This window comes from Alligator mississippiensis, chromosome 1 (genome assembly GCF_030867095.1).
Source record: "Alligator mississippiensis isolate rAllMis1 chromosome 1, rAllMis1, whole genome shotgun sequence".
NCBI classification, from domain to species: Eukaryota; Metazoa; Chordata; order Crocodylia; family Alligatoridae; genus Alligator; species Alligator mississippiensis.
The window spans coordinates 414,392,122-414,415,291 of record NC_081824.1 but is presented as its reverse complement, the minus strand read 5'-3'; the positions used below and the strand labels follow the sequence as shown (position 1 = coordinate 414,415,291).

Sequence of the window (23,170 nt, the reverse complement as noted above, 5' to 3'; positions counted from 1 at the left end):
GACTAGGAGGTGCTCTATTTTCACCCCCTGGAGTAACTAGGAATAGTGGCCACAAGTTGACGGAGAGCAGATTTAGGTTGGTCATTAGGAAGAACTTCACAGTAAGGATTGCCAGAATCTGGAATGGGCTTCCAAGGGAGATGGTGCTCTCCCCTACCTTGAGGGTCTTCAAGAGGAGACTGGACAAGCATCTAGCTGGAGTCTTCTGACCCCAGCGCTCTTTCCTGCCCAGGGCAGGGTGGGGTCAGACTTGATGACCTACTGAGGGTTCCTTTGGACCCTAATGTCTATGAATCTCAACAGAGAGGGAGAGAAAAGAGTGGGCATGACATGGGGGTGGGGGAAGAAGACACAAGTATAAATATAGGAGTTGAGAGGCATTCCTTGTAGAAAGACCTAGGGGTGCATGAATAACGTATGGGGTCTCTACCAGTCTGCTTCTCCAGATTGGACTAGCGGTTAATCAGACCAGCTGGTGTTCTGTCTGACAACAAACGTTTCTGAGCTTTTGCTACCAAGCATGCATCTGAGTTGTGTTTTCTACATCACTTATGGGATCTGGAAGCCGGATTGCTAGTGTCAGCCTTCCACAGCACACAGGCTCCAGCAACCCATAAAGTTACAGCAACCAGATACTGCCTGAGAAAATGCTCTGTACATCTCAAAACAGTTGAGCATTTTTTTTTTTTTTTTTTTTAAAGCTTTCCCGTCAACAGTGACATCTGACAAAGTTAGGTTTTTGGCTAAAACCTGGCTGAAGTCTGCTTCTTATCCCATGATTTTAATGTACAGGGAAAGGTGGAGGCATTTTTGGCATCACTTCCTTGTCTTTGCTGGAGATGCATCAATTGATGCATGCCAGAGTATTATTTGTCCTACTGGCTACAGCATCTGCTGGCTCATCGCACTGCCAGCTCATACTCATACTGTGGTCTATTATTACCCCCAGGTTCCTTTCATTTGTGGTGCTAGATAGTTTGGTGCCACCAAGCCTGTAGGTGTGTTGGGGGTTACTCATCCCAAGGTAGAGCACTTTCCATTTCTCAGTGTTGAACTTCATCAGGTTCTGATCTGCTCAACTTGCTAGCCTGTCTAGGTCCGCCTGTAACTGTAACCTATCTTCAAGCGTGACCACACTCCCCCATAACTTGGTGTTGTTTGTGAACTTGGCCAGTGAGCTCTTCACCCCCGCATTTCAACATTGTCATTAATGATTTGAAAGTACTGGACCAGGCACCGACCCCTGCGGGACACCGCTGCCCACTTCTCGCCAGGATGACACAGATCTGTTCACTGCGACTCTCTGGGTCCTATCCTACAGCCAGTTTCTCACCCAGCTGACTGTCTCAAAGTTAAGCCCACAATCCTCCAATTTTCTCACGAGGACATCGTGGGATACTAGATCAAAGGCCTTTTGGAAGTCTAGGTATACAGTGTCATCCTGCTCTCTCGTGTCCATGTGGTGAGTGACCTGGTCATAGGAGATGAGGTTGGGAAGGCAAGACCAGCTGTCATTCAGAATCTTACCTTCTTCTGCAAGCTTATCGCAGATAGACTCCTTGATGAACTTTTCTAGGATTTTCCCTAGGATGGAAGTTAGACTAATTATATAGTTACCTGGGTCCTCCCTCCTGCCCTTGTTGTGGATGGGCACAACATTGGCCCTCTTCCCGTCCTCAGGGACCTCTTTCAGAGTGCCATGAGTTGTGGAAGAGTTTTGCCAGGGGTTCCGCAATGACTTGGCCAGTTCCTTCAGCACTCTAGGATGAAGATCATCTGGTCCTGCTGGCTTGTATATGTGTAGTTTTATTAATTGGTCATACACCAATCCTATGGCAATACCAGGAAGGCGATTATTCCTACTGTGCTCATCCTCTAATCTTCTCCTCTACCTGGCATGGTTTTTCCCTTGGTCCAGTGAAAGACCGAGCCAGAGTAGTCATTCAGGAGTTCAGCTTTCTTCTGGGTGCCGGTAACCAGCTCTCCTGAGTTGTTGAGCAGTGGCCCCACACTCCCATTAGTTTTCCTCCTGTTCCCTGTGTACCTAAAGAAGGACTTCTTGTCCTCGATTCCTGTTGTTAATCTAAGTTCAGTTGCCGCTTCAGCCTGTCTTATCTGTTCCCTGCAAATGCGGGCCATAGTAGAATAGTCCTCCTTGGGGCCCGTCCCGAGCTTCCATTGTTTATAAGCCTCTTTCTTCTTTTGTAAGAGGACCATGATTTCCCTGTTTAGCTGAGGGCTTCCCAGCCCTTCTGTTACCTTTTCTTCACATGGGAATGGACTTCCTTTGTGCGTCAAGGGTCGTGGCCTTAAGGAACAACCACTCTTTATGCACACCTTTCACCTTTGGTCCCTGATCCCGCAGCACTTGCCCTACTAGTGACCTAAGCTTGTTGAAATTTGCATTTTTTTAAGTCCAAGACTTCAGTCCTGCTATCCGATTTGTCTGCCTTATGTGAGACAATAAACATGATGGTTTCATGGTCACTGCCACCCAGACTTCCCTCTATATTTAAGTAAGTCACCAGATCATCTTTGGTCAGGACCAAGTCTAGCAGAGCATCACCTGTGGTTGGCTCATGTGCCTCTTGAGTCAGGAAGAGCTCCTTGACACAGGTTAGGAAGGATCGCGACTGATCCTACTTGGCTAAGTGTTTCTCCCAGGAGATGTCTGGATAATTAAAATCACCTATGACGACCATGCCACATACATGTGCAGCCTCAGTCAATTCTCGGGTGAACTCCAGATCGAGTTCCTTCCCCTGTTTTGATGGTCTGTAGTATACACCTACAGGTAGGTCTCTCTCGCCGTGCCCCACAACTTGACCCAGAAGGTTTCAAGTTGTTCATTTTTAGAGCCGATGTCAGCCTCCAAGGAGGTGTACTGCTCTTTCACATAGAAAGCAACACTTCCACCTTTCTTCCCCACCCTGTCCCTTCTATGCAGGGTGTAACCCTCTATAGCTACGCTCCAGTCGTGTGAGGAGTCCCACCAGGTCTCTCTAATCCCTACTAGATCATAATGCACACTGGAGAGTAGGAGGTCTAGCTCTTCCTGCTTGTTCCCCATGCTCCTGGCATTAGTATATAGGCATCTGAGTCCTCCTACTGAGGCCCTTGTCTTCCTGTCCTGCTGATGGAGAACTATTCCCTCGGCTCCTGCAACAGTGGCTCTCCCCATGTCCCCATCTACAGGGTTTACTTGTACGTTGGTCCCTGGGCATGTTTGAATTTGTGTTTTGAATTTGTATATTCCTGAATCTTCAAGTAAAAATAATAGCTTTCATTACAAAAGAAGCAATTTTCCTCAAAATATTGACCACGTGGTCAATAAAAAGCAACATTTCCCTGCTCTCATAATATGTGGCACTGTGACTTGACAATAGTGTGAAAAGACAAAAGTGTTTCTTTAATCTAAAGTATTGTAGGTGTACACATTCTGATGATTGGTTGCAGAACATAAGGAAACATGCAAATAACTTATCAACTATACCAAAAGCCAGATGTCAGAACTAGTATTAGAAATAGTGTACTACTGTCACGTGACAAAGAAGATTTAAGTTTTAATTTAAAATAAAATGTTTCCAGCTTCAAGGAGATTTCCTTGACTTTCATGTCATGTTTGCATATTCACGTTTTGTAATCACCACCACAAGGCTTTTAACAAAGTACAGCTTAACCACAAAGCTGTTCTTATTACTTAAGTATGATATCATGCTTCTAGGTATCAAGGCAATGTTTTCATTGTGTGATTATCTGATTAGGTTAAGAAATATTTGTGTGCATTTGATGATGTGAAGACTCCGTGGTTATCATGTATTTTGTAGCTGTGGTCAGCAAAATGAGTTTCTCTGCTGTTGTGCAAAATCTGCTGAAACAATATTAAGAACCCAAACATGATAAGCACTTGCAAGTAGCTGGTGGAGTTACATACAGAATAGGTGTTGATGAGCAAAGGGAATGCTGTACTTAGGCCAGTCACCCTGAGGTTATTCTATCTGCAAAACCTTATAGGTATTGCCTGAAGAAGGGTGTTTGTGCCCAAAAGCTTGCAAAGAGCAATTTTTTCCAGCTATTTAGTTGGTCTAATAAAAGATATCACATCTACTCAAAGAAGCTACAAATAGACATTGCATTTGCCCTGGGATAAAATAGTTTCTCCCAGGACAAAGTGCAGTCCTGTCTGTACAGACATGTCTGTTGTCCCAGGATAAAGCCTAAAAAAGGTTCATGGGATAAGAAGCGCTAACAGTTTACCCTGGGATATCACAAAGTGCATCTGAACAGTTATTTCAGGATTGCGTCATTGAATTAATGGCAGAAAGGCAGCAGTGCATTCAGCTGCTCGCTAAACCCCTACTGGAAGGCTGATGTGCATTAGGGCTGTGCAAAGCTTCGGTCCGTGATTCGAATCAGAGGACCCTTTAATCTGTCTGAATTGATTCAGACATAGAAACGGCTTTAAATGTTTTTTTCTACATATCTCTAGGTAGCAGGGGCTTGTGATCGCTGTGCTGCTGGGGCAGATGCAGCATCCCACAGAAGCACAGGGGGCTCCCCAGCATGCTCGGCAGCAGACCCGGAAGTGGACCCAGAGGCACTTCTGGTCCACTTCCTGGTCCACCAGGGAGTGCGTAGGCCCCCCCACACACACACGCCCCCTGGCTTGGCGACTGGTGCCTCCTGGGTCTGGAGGGATACCCTGGGTCCCCCTGCAGCCTATCGCCAAACTGGGGGGGCACAGGGGAGCACCCCTAGCACACTCCCCGGCAAACTCGGAAGTGGGCGGGTAGTATTTCTGGTCCACTTTCAGGTTCACTGCTGACCATGCTGGAGAACCCCCCACGGTGCTGTGGGATGCTGCATCTACCCCAGCACCGCAGCAATCACAAGCTGCGCTGCTACTTCAAGGTATGTAGAAAAAAACTTTTAAAACTGTGCTTGTGTCTGAATTGCTGATTCACCGAATCGTCAGATTCTGCCAAATGGAATCGGGGACAGTGATCCAAATCAATGGATCAAATCGCTGTCCCTGATTTGGGCCGAATCCGAATCAAATAGGGCCCGTTTCGCACAGCCCTAATGTATACAACCCAGTCCGAGGACTCTTCTGTTCCAGGACAAACACAAGCCCAACTTGTCCCAGGACAAATGCAGTCTGTTCCTAGCCTTAGGCTGTTTGACACTTCCAGTGAATTGGTATACAGTAAAAGCCCTGTTATTCAGCATTTTACTAATCGGCATTTCTATTAACTGGAATTTCTGGTTGGCCAGCTGGACATGGTGGGGGCAGCAGGAGCTTGCATACAGTGGCCACTGCTGCTGCTGCCGCTCTGCCTGCGGCCACTGCCACTCCATTCCCTGTCCAGCCAGAAACCCCTGTGCCTCACGTAACCAGCATTTGAGTTCAGTGTTTGTTAATCACTGGGAGGCCTAGTTTCAGGAAAGTTAAAAATGGAGCTTAGTAGGCCAGTACAAGTGGCAACAGTAATAACTTTAGTACAATGGATATGAAATTTATTAATCTTCCCCCCCCCCCCCCCCCCCCCCCCAAGTGACAGCTTTTAGAAAATAACCAGTTTCAAATTGTTTGGGAGGACAATGAATCAGATTGTGATCTCAGTTACACCAGTATGAATCTGAATTATCCCAGTGTAAATGAGAACAGAATATGCTTTTCTATATTTAAAAAATGAAAGCAGGGGAAAAATGTGATACTGCAACATTCTGTGCCAGCTTCATACAGCTTCAGGGGCACCTGCAGGCTTCTGTCAACAAGACAGCTGAAGTAAGTGGCTCAAAATGCAGAGTTTAGGAATTCCTCTATAGTTTCAGAGAGAAATTGATATGTTTTGATCTCATTTTGAAGCAAGGCAGGGAAGGGGGACGAGGAATAGTATTTCACCAAAGCAAAGATTGATTCCTAATATGTTCTAATGTCAGACTGTACAGGAGTGTCCATCTAAAATATACATTATCTTGGAACAAGAATGTAGCAACCTTTTTATTACATCTACTTTTTGGAAGAATTCCATTTGTGATTGGTGCTTATCAAAGCTGCTGGCCTGACATCCTAATATGTTGAACTCCTCCACCCAGAAAACTAACCCAACAGCAGAGCAAGCTTCCAAGAACTGTCCCACTCTGCTGGCTAAGGGTAGCTCATTCTATATGCTGTTATCAGTCTCAGTCAATGAGCTTAAAAATATAACTTAAAGGGCTAATTGTGGTTGGTAGATTTTATCCTCCAAGCATCTATTCACTGAAATCTAGGCTGAACTATTTTGTATTTGGCCCACAAAATTTAAATATAGAAGTTCTGCTTAGATGTCATCTGGTAGAAGGAGCTCTCAAAACAGCCCAAGCAAGGAAAACAAGATCCACTTTGTGTAGTCCCTGTATAAAACACCTCTCTGGACCCAGATTATACAGAGAAGTTTCTATAGAAGAGACCCAAATAATGTCCTCTGTCCTCAGCCCCCACCCTTATATAATTTTGGTGGGGAGGGCTCTGTAGAGAGGGACTGATCAGGGACTCCAGCCAATAGCAGCATCAGGAGTAACCAAAGCAGGGACCTTTGGTCATTCAGATAATTTTTTTAGGGATGTGCCTGGACTTTCCCTGCCTTCCTTTAGCAGGACTGACCATTCCAGCCCTGTTGTCTCCCCAGTACTGTGGCAAGGTAGTTTGGTGCTCAGGGCAAAACTACAGCACTACATCTCCCTCAGTCTCTTTATCTCAGCTTTGTTCCACACACTTCTTCTCTACCCAGTTGTCTTAACTTTCTTTCACCTGTCCTAGCATACAGCATATTTCCTCTTAAGCAAACTGAACCCCCAAAGTTGTGGAACAGAGTTGATGTTTTCTGCTGTTGCATTATTTAATCTACCTGATTTTTAATACATATGTGTTTTTACCATAATAAACACATACATGTTTTTCCATAATAAACTTCTACATCAACAAAGGTGTGTCTAGACCCATTCATAGTTACGCTGCCATGTGAGCAGCCACTTTCTAAGCCCCCAGTGGCTAAATTTAGTTCAATGCTGTTGGGATTTTATATTTTTGTTAGATTTTTGGATCTTTCCTTTTGCTAGTTCTCTAGAAAGGGGAGATTCTTAGAAATCCATGATACTTCTCGGAAGCTACTTTCAAACTTTAAAATGCTTCTGTTGTACCCTACGGCCTCAGTGCTTACATTCCTTGCAAATCTTAGTCAAACAACTTGCCTGCCTGACAGCCCCCCCCTTTTTTTTTTTCTTTTTTAAGACATGAAGTATCATAAATGTGAATATTGTCATGATTTTCTGAGGAACTTTAAAGCCAACCAGCAAAAATTGTGCAAAGAAAAGAAATGGTTTGTGTTACTTTGCAAACAATAGACACAATTGTTCATCTGAGGGACCTAGATAGCTGTTAATTACCAACTGGCCTGGGGGATTCTGGAATTTTGGCAAATATCCCGGTACTTTTACTTGTCTACTAGCCAGAACATCCTTCTAACTTTGAGAGTATGCATTGGTAATATGGCGGTTTTCTTCTTCTGGGACACAATCTGTACAAAAATTTCCCTTGGGTATTCTTTTGTAAAACCTCAGTAACCTTCACCCATCATAGATTTCAGCTATTTCTTTCATCCTGTAGTCAGATACCTAATTTAAAAGTTTTGTAGCTTTGTACAACTGAATCAGGAGACCTCAGCTTTTGGTACTTGGCTATAGACCTCCCATATGCCCCTTGTCCGTGGACATGATTTTGAAAATGTATGTATCCACTGATTTTGAGGGACCCTTTTTGAGTCAGCTAGGGTCTAATCTCCAGAAGGACTTAAAACCTGTTACTATAGTTACAGAATCTTCAAATTCTCTGCATGTCAGATCATGCTGTTGCCGAGTGCTGGGAACCCAAGATAAATAAATGGATGCTTTAACTTCTGTGTACCTTAATTTCTCCACCTATACAATGGGAATAATGATATCTGTCTGTCTCATGGGGTTGCTGTAAGGTGATCATGATTGTAAAGTACCCTATGATCCTTTCATAAGTGAGCGTAAATAGTGTGCCTATGCACACAAAACATTTCTTTAATGGAAAAAAGTATTAAAACAACTCTTAAGAGCTCTAGCTAGTCATACTGCTTCTCAAGACTACCACAGGAGTGTTTTTGTTTTAATATTTGTCATTATATTCTACATTTCTCAATATTCTTAGTGATATGATCTGATACATGAATAGTGGTTTAGTTCTAATCTATTATAGCTGTTTGACTGCAATTAAATATTGACCACATCAGGATTAGGCCAGAAATTTGACTCGGTATTTATGTGACCCTATACAAACAAAATCATCAGAAAGATGCATCTGAGGAACTGAAAGAATAATAGCTATATCTATGTGAAAACTGAAAATCTGTTTTATAGATGGTATTGAAAGAACACTGAAATGAAGAACTACCAAAGAATGGATTTGTTTATAGCACAGTGAGTATGGGATTGATCGTAACCTTAAGGATTTTTAATCTGTTGAGTTCTTAAAATAAGGTAATGACATATATTGTCTTCCAAGCAAAGGGGAGAGTTAAATTAGTTATAACTAATTTCCATGATAGGGTATACTAGGCTCTTTAACCGTGGTCAGCAGCCAGTTGAGGAGTGAAGCTCTGATAGATGGACAAATAGATTACTTTCTTTGCTCTATTCTAGCAGCTCCTGTAGCCAACCTGGTTTTAAATGTACTGGCACCTGCCTTTCCTTTGGATTAAACCAGCAAGACTGAGGGGCACACTGGTGTGTGTACAGCTCAGTATCTCTGTGTACACTGCCTAGGCTTTTGTACCCTGGAAAGGTCACTCCAGCTTCACTTTATTTTCAAGTGAGGATTACATTCAGCAAGTTGATGTCTCACTCAGGGTAACTGTATTGTCTCTCTCAACAGACAGATCTCTACTAAGTGGGTACCTCAGTGTTAAGTTGAACATATGATATCTCCATTAGTCTGGATCGAATACCATGCTAATGTAACTATGCTGGTTCTAGTGCGGAAGCTACTTCAGATATCTCTGCTTTGCATTGTATCTTCTTTGGCAATCACTTGAAGTTGAGGATGATTGTCTTCCATGATTGTCTTATCTATATGTCTGAGGATAGCTGATGAGGCCTATCTGGGATCAACAGATTCTACTGCAGCTTGGACATGTAGGGTGGGTGGTACTGGATCCTTGATTTGGTCATCCACGACATGTTGTTTCTGCTGTTTCCACTCTTTCTTCTCCTGTTATTGTGAGGTTTCAGCGTACTGAGATCCTTGCAGCAGACTCTTCCTCCATTTGGGGCGGTCCTGGACAATAGTCTCCCATGAGTTAAGATCAGTGTTGCATTTGTTTTTTAAGTTGGCCTTGAATATCCCTGAAGCACTTTCTCTGTCCTCCTCTGGAGCACATGGCTTAGCTGAGTTAGGAGAATAAAACTTGCTCCAGGAGTCTGGAGTCAGTCATCCAGATGGCATGGCGAGCCCAATGAAGTTGATGCTAGATGATCATTGCCTCAATACTTGCATTTGCTTACAGGAGGATGCTAATAGTGTGTCTGTCTTTCCACTGGATTTGGAGGATCTTCTCAGGCAGCATTGATGGTACTTCTCCAGTGGCTTGAGATGGAAAATGTACAGGAAACATGTCTCGGCTTCATGCAGCAAGGTGGGGATCATGACTGCTTGATAAACCATGAGCTTGGTTTTGGGTCTGACATCACAATCTTTGAACACCCATTTCTTCAGGTGTCCGAAGGCCACTTGTACATTTGAGGCGATGTTGGATTTCTTCATCCATGTCAGTCTTCTGCGAGACATGGCTTCTGAGGTAAGGGAAATAGCATTCTCCAGAGTCTCACTGTGGACCTGGATTAGCAGAGCTGGGGACTGTTCATTAGGAGCTTGTCGGTGGAGGATGTTAAGCGTCTCTCATATGTAAAGTGTCAGTCCCATTTTCTTGTATGCCTCAGTAAAGATGTCAGCGATTGCCTGAAGGTCTGCTTCCGAGTGAATGCACACTACAGCTTCATCAGTGTACTGGAGTTCAGTGATTGAGGTCAGGGTGGTTTTGGTTTTGGCTTGGAGTCAGCTGAGGTTAAACAGCTTAGCATCTATTCAGTAGTTTAACTCCACTCTGGCAGGAAGCTTGGTGGTCAGATGTAGGACAGTGGCAAGGAATATTGAGAAGAGTGTTGAAGCGATGACGCAGCCTCGCTTAACTCCCGTTTTAACCTCAAAGGGGTCTGCTACAGATCCATTACTGAGAACCACTGCTTGCATACTGTCACAGAGCAGGCAGAGAATGGTGACAAATTTTGGTGGGCATCCGTACTTCAGAAGGATCCTTCACAACACTTCTCGCCTGACAGTCTAAAGCTTTTGTGAGGTCAAAGGCGGCCATGTAGAGAAGCTTATGTTGTTTCCAGCATTTCTTCTGACAAGCTGTGCAAATAGTGTTAGTTATGCTCTTGATGCCCTAAACCCACACTGAGATTCCAGGAGGAGCTCTTCAGCAAGTGGAAGGAGACAGGTTTTCACAATGGTCTTTCCTATGGTGGGGAGCAAGACAGTCTCTCTGTAGTTTCCACAGTCAGACTTGTCTTCTTTTGTTGAAGATTGTCACAATCGTGGCACCCCTGAGGTCGCCAGGGATTTCCTCATCATTATTCCAAATCCTTAAGATGAGAGCATGATGCTGTGATGTGAGCTCCTCTCCCCACTGCTTGAAGATTTCCACAGGGATTCCATCCATTCTAGATGCCTTGTTGTTTTTCATCTGCTTGATGGCTTTCCTCACCTCCATCAAGGGTTGGAGGGATTGCAAGATCATCTCTGACTGGGTGTTGCAAGATGGAGTTAAGAATACTCTCATCAACAGCAATGTTGAGAACACTCTCTTCAAAATGCTTCTTCCAATGGGCATTGATGGTTCCTCTTCCCATGATCAGGTCTCCTCCATCCTTAGGTATCAAGGGGGTTGGTCCCTGAGTACTTGGACTGTAGATAGCTTTGGTGCTGAAGAAACTGCACATATGATGGATGTCAGCAAGTTGGTGAATCTCCTTTGCATTTTCTTCCCACCATTTGTTCTTCATATCATGGGTCCTGCTTTGGACCTCTGCCTCGGCTTGTTGAAGGTTCAATTTCTTTTGCTTGCCAAGCACAAAAGCCTTGGCTTGTGATCAACTCTTGGATCTTGCTCATTCTCATCAAACCAGCTTTCCAGTTTCCTGGAGAATCCAAGTATCTCTTCACAGGTACTGATGACAGTGGCCTTGAGGGCACCTGACAAGCTGCTGACATTCTGTCACTGTTGTTGATTGGAATTCCCCAATTTTTCCTTGAGGAATTGGTGGAAAAAGTCTTGTTTTCTTGAGTCTGCGAGTCCTTCAATCTCGATCTTCTGTTGGCATTGCTTCTGGTGTAACTGTAACTGTTATTTGGGAGCCAGTTTAAGTAACATAACTGAGCAGACAAGTTGGTGATCAGTCCAGCAATCGTAAGCTCCTGCCATAGTTCAGGTGATGTGGACATTTATGCAGTTTCAAACACAGACAATGACATAGTCAATCAGGTGCCAGTGCTTAGACCGTGGGTGTTGTCATGATGTCTTGTGCCTGTTTTTCTGGTGGAACAGGGTGCTGGTGATGGTGAGTGCATGTTCCACGCATTTGGTCAAGAAGTGGATGCCATTGGCGTTGACCTTTTCTACTCCTTCCTTGCCAATGGTTCTGTTTCGGAGATTAAAGTCCCTCCTGACTCTGGTGTTGAAATCACCAGGAAGAATAGGTGAGGAATTTCAGGAAGGACTTGGTCAGGGTTGATATAGAATTCCTCCTTGATTTCACTGGCAGTGTTAAGAGTTGGGGCATACTTGTTGATGACAGTGGCAAAGTGGCTTCCTGCCAGTTTAAGATGAAGAGTCATGAGGCAGTCACTAATTCCGATAGGGAACTCATCAAGTTGGTTTTAGTTCATGCAGTTGGTTTTGCCATTAAGAATTAAGTTATTCTCTTTCCTGTTTACCCTTTCCAGAAAAGGGTATAGCCACCTCCATGTTTTTTGAACTGCCCATCTCTTGCTAGCTGGGTCTAGCTTTCAGTACGCCCTTCAACAATTAATTTGAGCAACTCTGCGTGCTATTAAGCATTTAGAGATGATAGAACTTTCTTGAAGAAAACTGTGACCAACTGAATCTTGTAATTTTCTAAATTATTTAAAAATAAAGGATTTTTTGCCACATATTTAAACCCTGAATAGAAAATTATTATACAATATAACCTCATCAATCTGGATATCAAAAATTCAGAATTCTTGAAAATCCGTCACTCTTAAAAAAATACACTACATCGGGGAGTACTGGCAGCCGGTCCCAGAGAATCTTGCATGCAGCAGCTGCCACTGCTATCCACCACCATGTCACCGCTCTATGTGTGGCTGTTGCTCGGTGACTGGCCACTGGTTCCCTTCCCATCCCCGCGCTTTGCTGCCGCTCCGGTTTCAAAAATACGGAATTTTCACATTTCTGGGAGGTGCTCAGTCTTGAGCATGCAGGATTTATTAGGTTATACTGTATTCTTGCTCAGACATCCTAACGGAATTCAGTTATCTGCTTGTCCATAAGGCTGACATAGGATATGCCTGTATAGCAGGCAAAGCATATCCACCAAATATTACTTTTTTCAGCCAGGTTACTATAAAATAATCTCATTTCTCTAGTACCATCCAGTCATACCCAGTTCTTTTAATTCCGCTAAAATAGCTTTGATCTCGTTTTACAGTTTGTCATCAATGTGTGTATCCTGTTTTGTAAAATGGACACAGGCTTAATGTGCATTTGATTTTATGTATCGGCTTCATTTGAAATATATGCAAGTGACCTATTCCTTTCTGTAAACAAAGAAGACCTCTCATAGAAAAGGACTATAGGATCAGGCTATGTTTCATGTCATACACCCGCTGCTGTGAGATGGTACTTTACAACAGAAAATAACTAGGCATGCTCTTGTCTGTTCTATTCAATAACAAGGAAGGAACAATGCAGCAATTGCAATTCAAACATTCAAAAAGAAAGAACATCAGTTTCCCTGTCTGTACAGAACAAATGTCTTGTCTATCACAAGTCGGAATTGAATCAGTTACAAGGATTCCAGCTTTGTAGGGCAGAGCTGTGCTGCTACTCAACATGTCCACAGGTGGCAGATAGTTGGTTGAATCTCCTTTAGAGCAGCACTTCTCAAAGTGGCGGTCCGTGGACTGGTGCTGATCCGCAGCGAGTTGCCAGGAAAGAAAGAAATATATTTTCAGAAGCATAACATTGATATGTCATAGCACCACAGTTCATACGTTCCAACACTCCAGGTGATGTCACATCGTGCGAGGTGAAGAAAGAGAAAGAAACAGCTGATTGTGCATTTGTATAGCGCTGTTGCACACAGTTTCTGCCACCGACTGAACCGGGCACTGGTCCCTGGCCCACTGGAAAAAAAAATTGCCTGTCCGCCACATCAGATAGTTTGAGAAGCACTGCTTTAGGGTACTGTTTTCTGATTCAAAGCTTGTATGGGGTGAGGCAGTGGAATTACATTCTTAAGAGTGAGATGTATTAACTATAATTGACCATTAGGATAGTTTAACACAGAATTGTGTAGCTTCTCCATCATTTGATGTCTTTAAATCAAGACTGGCTATCTTTCTAAAAGAGATGCTGTTCAACAAGTTGTTGAGCTTCATTTTATTAGGTGTGAATTATTAGGTCAGTAGCCTAGCTCACAGACCAATCTTAGCATGCAATGCTTGATCCAGCCCCACCCCACTCATCTGGCCCACAGGGCCACTAGCTTGAGCACCCCTGGTTTATGTCCATACTCTGAGGGATCCATCATTATGGGTGCTTTGGCTTACAGCTTACTTTTCCAGGAACAGGTGATACTGAAGCAAATACAAACTTTGCCAAAGGGTTTTCTTAATGCATTTCTTTTTCCTTTTGTTAAAATCGAGATGCATAGATTTAGACTGAAAAAAACAAACAAATCCCAAACACTTCTCCATCGTTTGCTGTCTATCTTTCCATATCCCAAGTGAACATTGTGGTGATTTGGAAAGTTGCTGTACAACTTACCAATTCTGATTTGAAGTTATGAAACTGACTCATCATTAAATGTCTCTATATGTGGTATCAGCCATCTGCTATCAGAGCTGTCACTTACCTCGCAGGCAAGGGACAAAGGAAGGTCATTAAACTTTGATGGCAGTAGCTTTGGACAATGGAATGGCTAAAGTCTGAAAAAAAACAGCAGTCCAAACAAGTTTGTCTGCAGAGAGCTTTGAGGGGTGAAATTTAGCCAAAGACAGAAAACAATATCAGACGTTAACACTGTATTTCTCAAAACCACCCAGCTTGACCAACTTAGGGTAGGGAGTGAATCTCAGAAAAATTGAGAGACGGCAAGCATGGCAGGGGAGAGGGGCAGACAAGCATATTTAAAAACCCAAATGATCTATTTGAGCTGTGGAACCAGCTGTGAAGGACACGGATATAAATTTATATTTAATTTTCTAGAGTTGGTGACTTGCAGCAGTTTTGAAAGCAAAGACTGTTCTGTTTGTTTTGGGGTTTTTTTAATGGATTTTATTGCTAAATCATAAAAGCAACTCTGTTAGAAGTGCACAAACCACGCCAACTTTAAACAGCTAAAGGGATAAACTGCTTCTCAGCCCTTTTGGGGAGTGGCTAGGCTCTTTAAGCTTAATTGTTTGAGTCATTTGTGCTGTTAACTCTTTTTCCACATAAATGTTCAACTTTGATACAGGGTAGTTTTCATGTTCTTTATGCCAGATTAATTTTATGCAAACTCTTGCAATCCATAATAGGCAGGATCTCTTAGGATTTGTCAAATACACATACTTATTCATACCTTACAGTGTTATAGAAAAATGAAAAATTTAGTAGGCAAATGTCCTCAGCATAGCAAAATAGAAAAAGGAAACAAAAATGTAGTTAGAAAGTTTAACTTTTTGGCTTTTGTGTTCTTGGAGCATGAGAGTTAGGACTGTAGTTCAGGAAGAAAAGGTAGGGCATGTCCACACATGCAGGCACGTTGGCTTGCAGCAGCTCAAATAGAAGCGGCACAAATTTGAGCTGGGGTTTTTTTTTCTCAGTGCCTGTGCCCGGATATACACTTTTTGCTGTGGGGCAAGTTGTGCTACTTGGGGCAAAATAACCCTGCCCATATCCTCCCAGATCTGCAGCCAGGGGGAGCTAGAGGCTGGGACCAGCTGGCGCCCACCAATTGATTTGGATCCAGCCTGTGGCTGCCCCCATGGCAGTCTGCATGGGGCCGAGCCCTGTCTGGTGCAGCCTGTGTTCCACTCCAGCCTGCTGTGCCTGCTGGCCCCAGTCCAGGCCATCATGCACAGCTTTTGGCTGGGCTGCTCCCAGTGTGTCTACAGTCACTTGGGTGTTGCTCGGTTCCCATCGCCTCCAGCAGCGGCTCCTTCTGCTGCACTGCTTTAGAGCTTTGGCCAGGCTGATGCTGCCCAAATATGCAGGGCTCAGGCTCCAGCTTCCAGCTGCCTTCTACCCACTTGGCCTCCTGGAGAAAAGGAGATAGTCATCTGCAGCAGCTTCAAATTCATACAATGTGTGATATTTAACAGAAATATCAACAACGTTTTCCTGAAACTGTCTAGAAACAAACAGCAAACGCTAAATGACAATACTTGAAAAAATGGACACTTTTATATTCTTTTCCAGCTTTCAAATTTTTGGACCCCATGATCTCACAAGGTCTCTTCCAGCCCTAAACTTCTGTAAATCTGAGCGTGAATCTTGGAGTTAATTGCACTATATAAGACGCTAAGTGTAATAATTACTGATGTTATTACTTAAGGTTACATTTCATTACATCAGAAAATGGGTTTTTCTTCTAATATTTTTCACTGCAGCAAAGAAGTTCCATTTTAATTGTTGAGATATGTAGCATAAGGTTAGACATCTATTATGGGGCAGTTGTCATGATGGATTTTTAGGTCTTCAACAAACCCTCTTTTTCTTTCTCTTTAACAAAGCTGGATTCCTCTTTTACATATTTTTAAAATCTTTTCTTGAATGTGATGTGCGAGTTGTCAAGATAATTTTAGGAAACTACTGTTCACTTAAGTTTGTTTAATGCACTTACTTGGTGCAAGTTGAAGATGTGGAGACACTGAAACAAAAAATAACTATTCAGTTCTTTGGTATATTGCTAATTTTACCATCTTTTTTTAAAATAAGTCCCCAGATGAAAGTTCTTATTGGGGAGTATATGAACCCATGATTCCACACTCTAATCTCACTTCACTCATACTTTGAGAGGTAGAGTTAAGATTAAAAAGGTGGTTTCCCTTTAGAAAGGAAATAGGAAACCTCAGTTAACTTGAACCATATTTGTATGGGAATTTTTGGAGCGGATATCATTAAGTTGCAATGTGCATTTATTTTTTCTATATGCTGGACTTGATTTTGAAACAGGAGATTGCTAAACATTTTGTTGTATGAGAGTGATTGTCTTTCTTCACCTTCTAAGTTTTGCTTGGTTGTGGCCTATGTATGTGATTAAAGAATCGTCTATGTAAAAGTCTTGCTCCTCTTACATATATGATGTGTGTATATACAGTGCAGTAGGATTGAATTTGCATGAAGAGAAGCATGGTCTAGATGAGCTGAATGCTTGAGTAAAGTCAAATATGGCTGATGTGTTTCATAACAGTTAATGAGCAGGGATGATTCCATTTACACCAGTTACGCCTCCCTGAGCATTGATTTAAACTTTAAAGCACCAAGCAAGGCTATTTTCCACGTTTGCTGCTACTGCTACTGCTGCCCAGCCCATAGCTCACGCCACTGTAGGAAGGAAGAGGTACCCAACTGGTGACTAAAGAAGAGGGCTGCCAGTTTATGCAAGCATTTGGGGAGATGTATAGAAAGACTAGCCCTGTTTATTTCTTTTCAGTAGGTGTTTTTGCTTAATTTAAACTGACTACAGCAAGAAAAAATGTACCAACTCAGAACACTAGAGGGAACCAGGAAGAGGAAAAAGAGAGAACATGATGCGTATATTTACATTTTTGGAATAGTGTATATGAAGAATTCATGTCAGTCCAACTACTAACTCAATTCAGCTATTGCATCTCTAATTGCTGTATCACTAACATCAGCACAGGGGAGCACTCATGCATTCTTGAGATAGGGAAAGGGCCTAAGCTTCCTCTTCCAGTTAAAAGCAGATGGAGCTGGGGAAGAAATATCTATTCATAAAACAGTGTGCCCCCTTTACTTTGTTCAGTGTTGTGACAAGTTGCAAACTCCTAATTACACTTTCTGGGTAAGTTTCTGCTGTCACAGGATTTGCATGTGTCCAATATGTGTCTGGATACACATTTCCACAGTAATTTGTATGTGCACATATATAAAAGGGACAGGATATGAGATATATGATGTGATTGAAAAGTTTTATTGGGATAAGTATAGAATGGCTATATTAATCAGGAAATCCAAAGGAAACGTCAATTAAAATCTTTATCACATTTGTGTGTGTGTGCATGTGTGTTTAACCACATGTATAACAGAAATTATTTTAGAAATGTCTTGCAAGTTTTCAGAAATGTCATTGGAATAATTTTATTATCTATATCCCTTAGTCTGTAAATGTAGGTGACATAGCTGCCATGAATTAAACTGTACAGATCTTCAAGGGAAAAGAACAATATAATTAACATGCTTTTAAAACATTTTCCTAAAACCACCATAACTTGGATATTTTGAGAATTCTAACGGAGGAAGGGGCTGCTTCTCATTGGAAAGTGCTCCATGTTCCAAAAATTGCTGCTTCTCACTGAGAAATGCCCCATGCTCCTTTATCTCTGACTGATTATATAATACCAGACCATAACCTTATTGTGGAACTCTATTTTGACAGCTCTAGGCCTGGGAATTGAGCAGTGTTTTGGAAGGAGAGAATTTTTTTTGGCTCTTGTTGTTTGAATCTCCTCTGGTCTCTGAAATACTAGTAGTAGTTTCAGAGGTGATAGCACTGATTGGAAGTGAATGGTTAAATATGCAAAAAAAAAATGTATATTGTAAGCTTAATGCTGGACTACAATGTTTCCCTAGTTTAAATATGGTTTGAAGCTGCTTAGCTTCCTTTTTCATTATAGAAAATAAAAAAACAAATGTGGTAGTAGTACAGTATTTGTGGTGGGTTTTTTTTCTCTGCATATTATCAGGGACTCTGACTTCTAAATATGAGTTCCATTTGTATTTTTCTTTCCTTTAAAATGAGTGTAGACTTTAGGCTGAATGTGTTATTAAAGGTCGGTCACTTCCAAAATTGCTGTAATAAATGAAAGGATTTTAAGACAAGAAACTAAGTAAACAGGTTGTTTGATGTACTTTGACAAATCTTTAAAGAGCTGTCACCTCTTCATAATTAAATTATTCAGGAGTTGAAGTGGCCATAAATGATATATTGAAATAAAAATAAATCAGTGAAGGAGGGTGTTGGCAAAAGAAATAGTTACTACTTGGCAGCAAGGTGCAACAGGTAACAGCAACTAAATAAATATGCCCTATTGAAGTATGCTTGGCACAGAGCCTGAACTTGCAACTGTAGCTCAGCTACACTGAAGGCCTCATTTCCAATACAGTCCTGCCAGAGAAAATGGTAGGTAGGTTAGAAAGCTGGTACAGAGAGTGAAGGAAAAGACAAATGTGAATTATCTTTCCTCACTGAGTGTACCAGTGCAAGGATGAAGATAGATTTATTCTGCATAGTCCCTCTGGATATAAAACTCTTATTAAGTAAAAGGGAATTTCAGTAGGCAGAAGACTGGCAAGATTGAGATCTAACCAAATGTACAGAAAAATATAGTCAATAGTGTGCATAATTGCAAGTTCCCTAAAACAGGTCCCTAAATTCTGAATGAGAGTGTAAACCATGTGCTTAAATACAGCTCATTCACTAGACAAAGGTCTTATGTTTGCCTGGTGTTTCTTACTCTGAATGCATCACAGATGTTTTACAAACTTAAGTCATATGCAGACCATTGAATGGGGTTGCTTATGCTGCCACTGTCATGCAACTTTTCTTCTGGATAAAACCAAGCACCTTCTGGATTTTGCATAGATACAAAGGAGGATCTTTTTTACATTTGAAACTTTTTATGGAGTCATATAAGCAGAATATAATTACTCAAGGCAGAGTTTGGGAAAGAGATGTAAACAACCCTGACTTTACAATAGGATCTTTTATGACTTCCTGTTAGAACTGTTGTAGGTGTCACTGAAAAATGGCCTTTTCAGTAGCACCATATCTTCTAATTCCATGCTGGAGTACTGCTTCAATACTCATCTGGAGCTAAGAGTACCCACTATTGAACCTCCACTAACTACTGCTTCTTGCAGCATCTCCAGCTGCCAATGAAACAATACTAAGACTGTTTTAAAACTCTTTCTGAAATGGAGGTGTGTAATGTTCTAAAAGTCTGGGCCTTAGGTGCCTCAGTGATCCTAGTTATTGAAGCCCATAAATGGGTGTGCTGCTTTACAAAACAGTAAGGAACTTGATTTGTACCTCAAAGACCTGGTAACCTGAGGGTAAGATTGTGCTTCCTGTAAGAGTGCTTGAGAACCAGTGGTGAGGAGCAGGGCCATAAATATTTGCAGACCTTATTCTCATGTAAGTATAAAAACTAAATAGGCTAGGTCTGTTGTTGATTTTAGGTTCTACAAAGTGAGGCCATTCCTCTCTTGTCTTCCTACCTGCACCCTGGCCAGCAGAATAAAAACCACTGCATCCTTTGAAGAGTTGGTTTTGCAAATTTGCTTCTGCCCTACCTTTAAAGCTGGGTGGTGGGTAATTACCACAACTAAATCCTAAAATAAGATGTGACATGATAAAGGCAAGGTGGTGTATTATGTAATAGACAGTGACCTAGGTTTTTAAACCAAATGTGTTAATGTCGCAGGGCACCTCAGTGCCTGCTCCTAGGGAATAGAAACTGCCAGGGAGAGAGAGAGCCCTGGTAGAACATAACAAGCACAGCTGCAGGCTGCCGGGGCAGCTAAGGAGAGCCAGCTGCCTGTAGGAGGCAGGGCCTGGCCCTTATAAAGCCCAGGGCTGAAGCCAGGCTGGCAGTTCCCTACCAGCAGTTAGAGGGGTGGGAGCTCCTGGAGCTAGGAGGCGAGAATCACAGGAACCGCTCTAGCTGGGTGAAGGATGGCAGCTCGGAGAGGTTTGAGCACCATGGTTCTGCCAGGAGGCTTTATGTTTGAGTTATAGCCAGGAGGCTCGAGTTTATGTTCGGCTTTGATATTACACCGGTGGTTTGGGTGAGGCTGTAGGGGTTGGAGGAGGCCTCATAGGGACCCCCAAGGTGTGGGACCCTAGCGCCAGTGAGGGCGCAGTATTCTCAGGGGGAATCCCAGTGGTATGGGAACCCCGGCGCCAGTGAAGGCGTAGCGCCAGTGAGGGTGCAGCTTGCGGGGCGTAGACCCCAGCCCTGGAGAGGGGCGGCTTTGGGGTTCGTCGTGCCTGTGCTATAGCTTCTCAGAGAGGGGGCTATATTATTAGGAAGCCCAATAGGGGCACGACGAGCCCCAGAGAGGGGGCAATATTATTAGGAAGCCCAGTGCGGGCACGGTGAGCCTCTGTAGAAGGGCTAGTGCTGTAACAAACCCTGAAGCAGGGTAGAGTGCTGTGGTTGCCCCCGGCGAGATGGGGTAGTGGCATGGTGGGCCCTGGGAGAAGGGGGCAGTAGTGCAGTGGGCCCAAGAGTTGGGGGGCGTTACCGAGAAGTCCCCAGAGGGGGCACAGTGAGCCCCAGAGAGGGGGCGATACTATTGAGAAGCCCAGCGCGGGCATGTAAGGTCTCAGGGAAGTGAGACTATTGAGAAGCCCAAGATGGGCGTAGCGAGCCCGGCTGTAGGCTAGTGTGGCAACAGCCCTCAGATAAGGCAAGGTGCTGCGGTGGTCCCCGGCAAAAGGGGATAGCAGTGCAGTGAGCCAGGATCAGAGAGGGTAGCTGTGCGGTTGGCCTAAAGGACCGGAGACCCGCTAGAGGGTCCCTGAGCGGGACAACACTTTTAGAGAAGGCCCAGAGTGGGCTCGACGAGAGTCCCAGTGAGGGGCTGTGTATTAGAGAGCCCAGGAGTGGGCTAGACTACAAGGGAGGCCCAGGAGTGGGCTAGACTACAGGGGAGGCCCGGGAGAACAGGCATGTATCGTGACAGACCAACATCCAGCACATCAGCGAGGCTTGGGGCGTGGTATTGGGGGTTGGTAGGAGCCACGCATAGCCCATAAGGCTAGGGTGCCTGGGGAGCACCCATCATACCGGGAGACCCCCAGGGGGTCCAGGAACACATGGGGACTGAGGTCCCAGCTAACCGTGCCCAGGGAGTTGTAGTCAGCCTCCCAAGTATACATAAACATCAAAGATGTGATGGGCGAGAATTTGAGGGTGCCCTTGGGCCAACTTGGCACGGTGAGGGGGCCATAAGGAGATCATGGCCCTCTGGGCGGACCCCGCCATGACAGTTAATATATGCAGAAGTTACCTTTTAAATAATGTAGAGTATGACTTAACTTGACAAATCTCCAATAGTTCTCTAGACCTGAACCCACACCCTGAGCTGTTGATTTTTTAGCATATATGTACATATATTGTAATACTATGACAGAGCAGAGGGTGATGTGAGAACGGAATTTTAAAACCCCGCAATGGGTAGTAATAGCTGGTAAAACAATTTCCTTTCTGCATTTTGATGTACGTTAGATAGCTGTAAGGAAAAAAAAAATGCAATTCCCATGGTATGCATGTAGAACATCCTGAAAAATCTTAGCTGCAAGAGAAAAATTGAACTTTTAAAGCATAAAAAGCAGATCCATTATGTTAGCTGTATTTTGCTGTATTTATATGATGTTCCAATGGGTTTTTATTGTGTGAATTTTTCTTTTCTGTCTCATGATGACGTTCTTATTTAAAATAAATGCTACACATTTAGAAACTTGTTCCAAGAAAAATTAAAACCCACTGAAATAAAACATTATTGAAGATTTTTGTAATGCTGCTTTAAAAAGATATACTGATTTTTAAAAACAATTTTTTTTCCCTTCTCTTTTTCTCTCTCTGTTTGCAAACATGTATTCAAGAAGGAAGTGGCAGTTTTTCGGGCTCCTATGGACAAGACCTTGTCTGCCCATAAGAACTCGTGTGCTAGCATGCTGATTTTATTATCGCTTTGTAACAACACACCATTGTTAGAATTCCCATTTACATTCTAAAGAGGAAGGTAAGGTGAAAAATGTAACTACAGTAGCCTTTGCCATGCTGTGGGTGTGAGTCCTCATTTGTACCTCTTTTATACTAGAACATTTTTGAGATGAAGAAAAAAACCCCAAAAAACTATATCATTTATATAAGTTTCTTCTCATCTGTGGCTTTAACCCTAGAAAATTCTCTTGGCAGAGACTTTACTTTGTCTTTTGCTTTACACACATTCCTCTGACGTAGAGCTCAGTTTAGAGAGAGGGAGGGTGCATGTGTGTATGTGAGGAAGAAAGAGAAAGGGGGTGGGGGGAAAGACGCATACACAGAGCTAGTCTGACCAGAAACAGAACTGCCCCTGGCAGATTAGAGAGACAAGTGAGGCTTGGAGTGTGAATCTAGAGAAAAGAGAGTGGAAATTTACAGCTACTGCGAGTGAGTGACTATGTGCATGTTCAAGTGATCATTTCTGTTAACATTTTTCCAAAGGGTAACATTTAGTCTTCAGTGAGAAGGAAGAGACCGAATTCTCTGGAGTCGGCTTTCTGTGACACATGTCAATGATACAGAAGAACTTACATTAAATGGAACATAAATAAAACCGCCTCCATCTGGACTGTGCTGATTTGGGGCTGGCAGAGAGCTGTCTTCAGCACCAGATCATGTATCTGCTTTTTGTTGCTTAGACAAGCCTGGGCATTTCTGTACACAGTGAGTATCTGTAAAGATTATCTAGTCTGAATTAAATCAAGTTAGGTAATTTTACTAAAACTTTTTCAGATTATAAATAGCTCTTTGGGTAATAAACTGCTCTCCTATTTATTTTCTATA

At 42.9% G+C, this 23,170-nt stretch overlaps 1 protein-coding gene across 10 annotated transcripts in view; it reads left to right on the top strand.

The window, feature by feature from the left end:
- CAB39L (calcium binding protein 39 like) overlaps positions 1-23,170 on the top strand; it is a 114,620-nt gene that overhangs the window by 2,832 nt on the left and 88,618 nt on the right. For 2 of the 10 annotated variants that reach the window (XM_059730474.1, XM_019500434.2), the window contains exon 1: positions 22,391-23,050. The exons of 1 other annotated variant lie outside the window; for it this stretch is intronic. The gene's annotated coding sequence lies outside the window, so the exon portion shown is untranslated. Of the gene's footprint in view, positions 1-8,439; positions 8,485-20,200; positions 20,306-22,224; positions 22,365-22,388; positions 23,051-23,170 lie in introns of those variants that run through there. 7 more of the 10 variants (XM_019500433.2, XM_059730552.1, XM_019500432.2 and 4 more) reach the window with 7 other exon arrangements.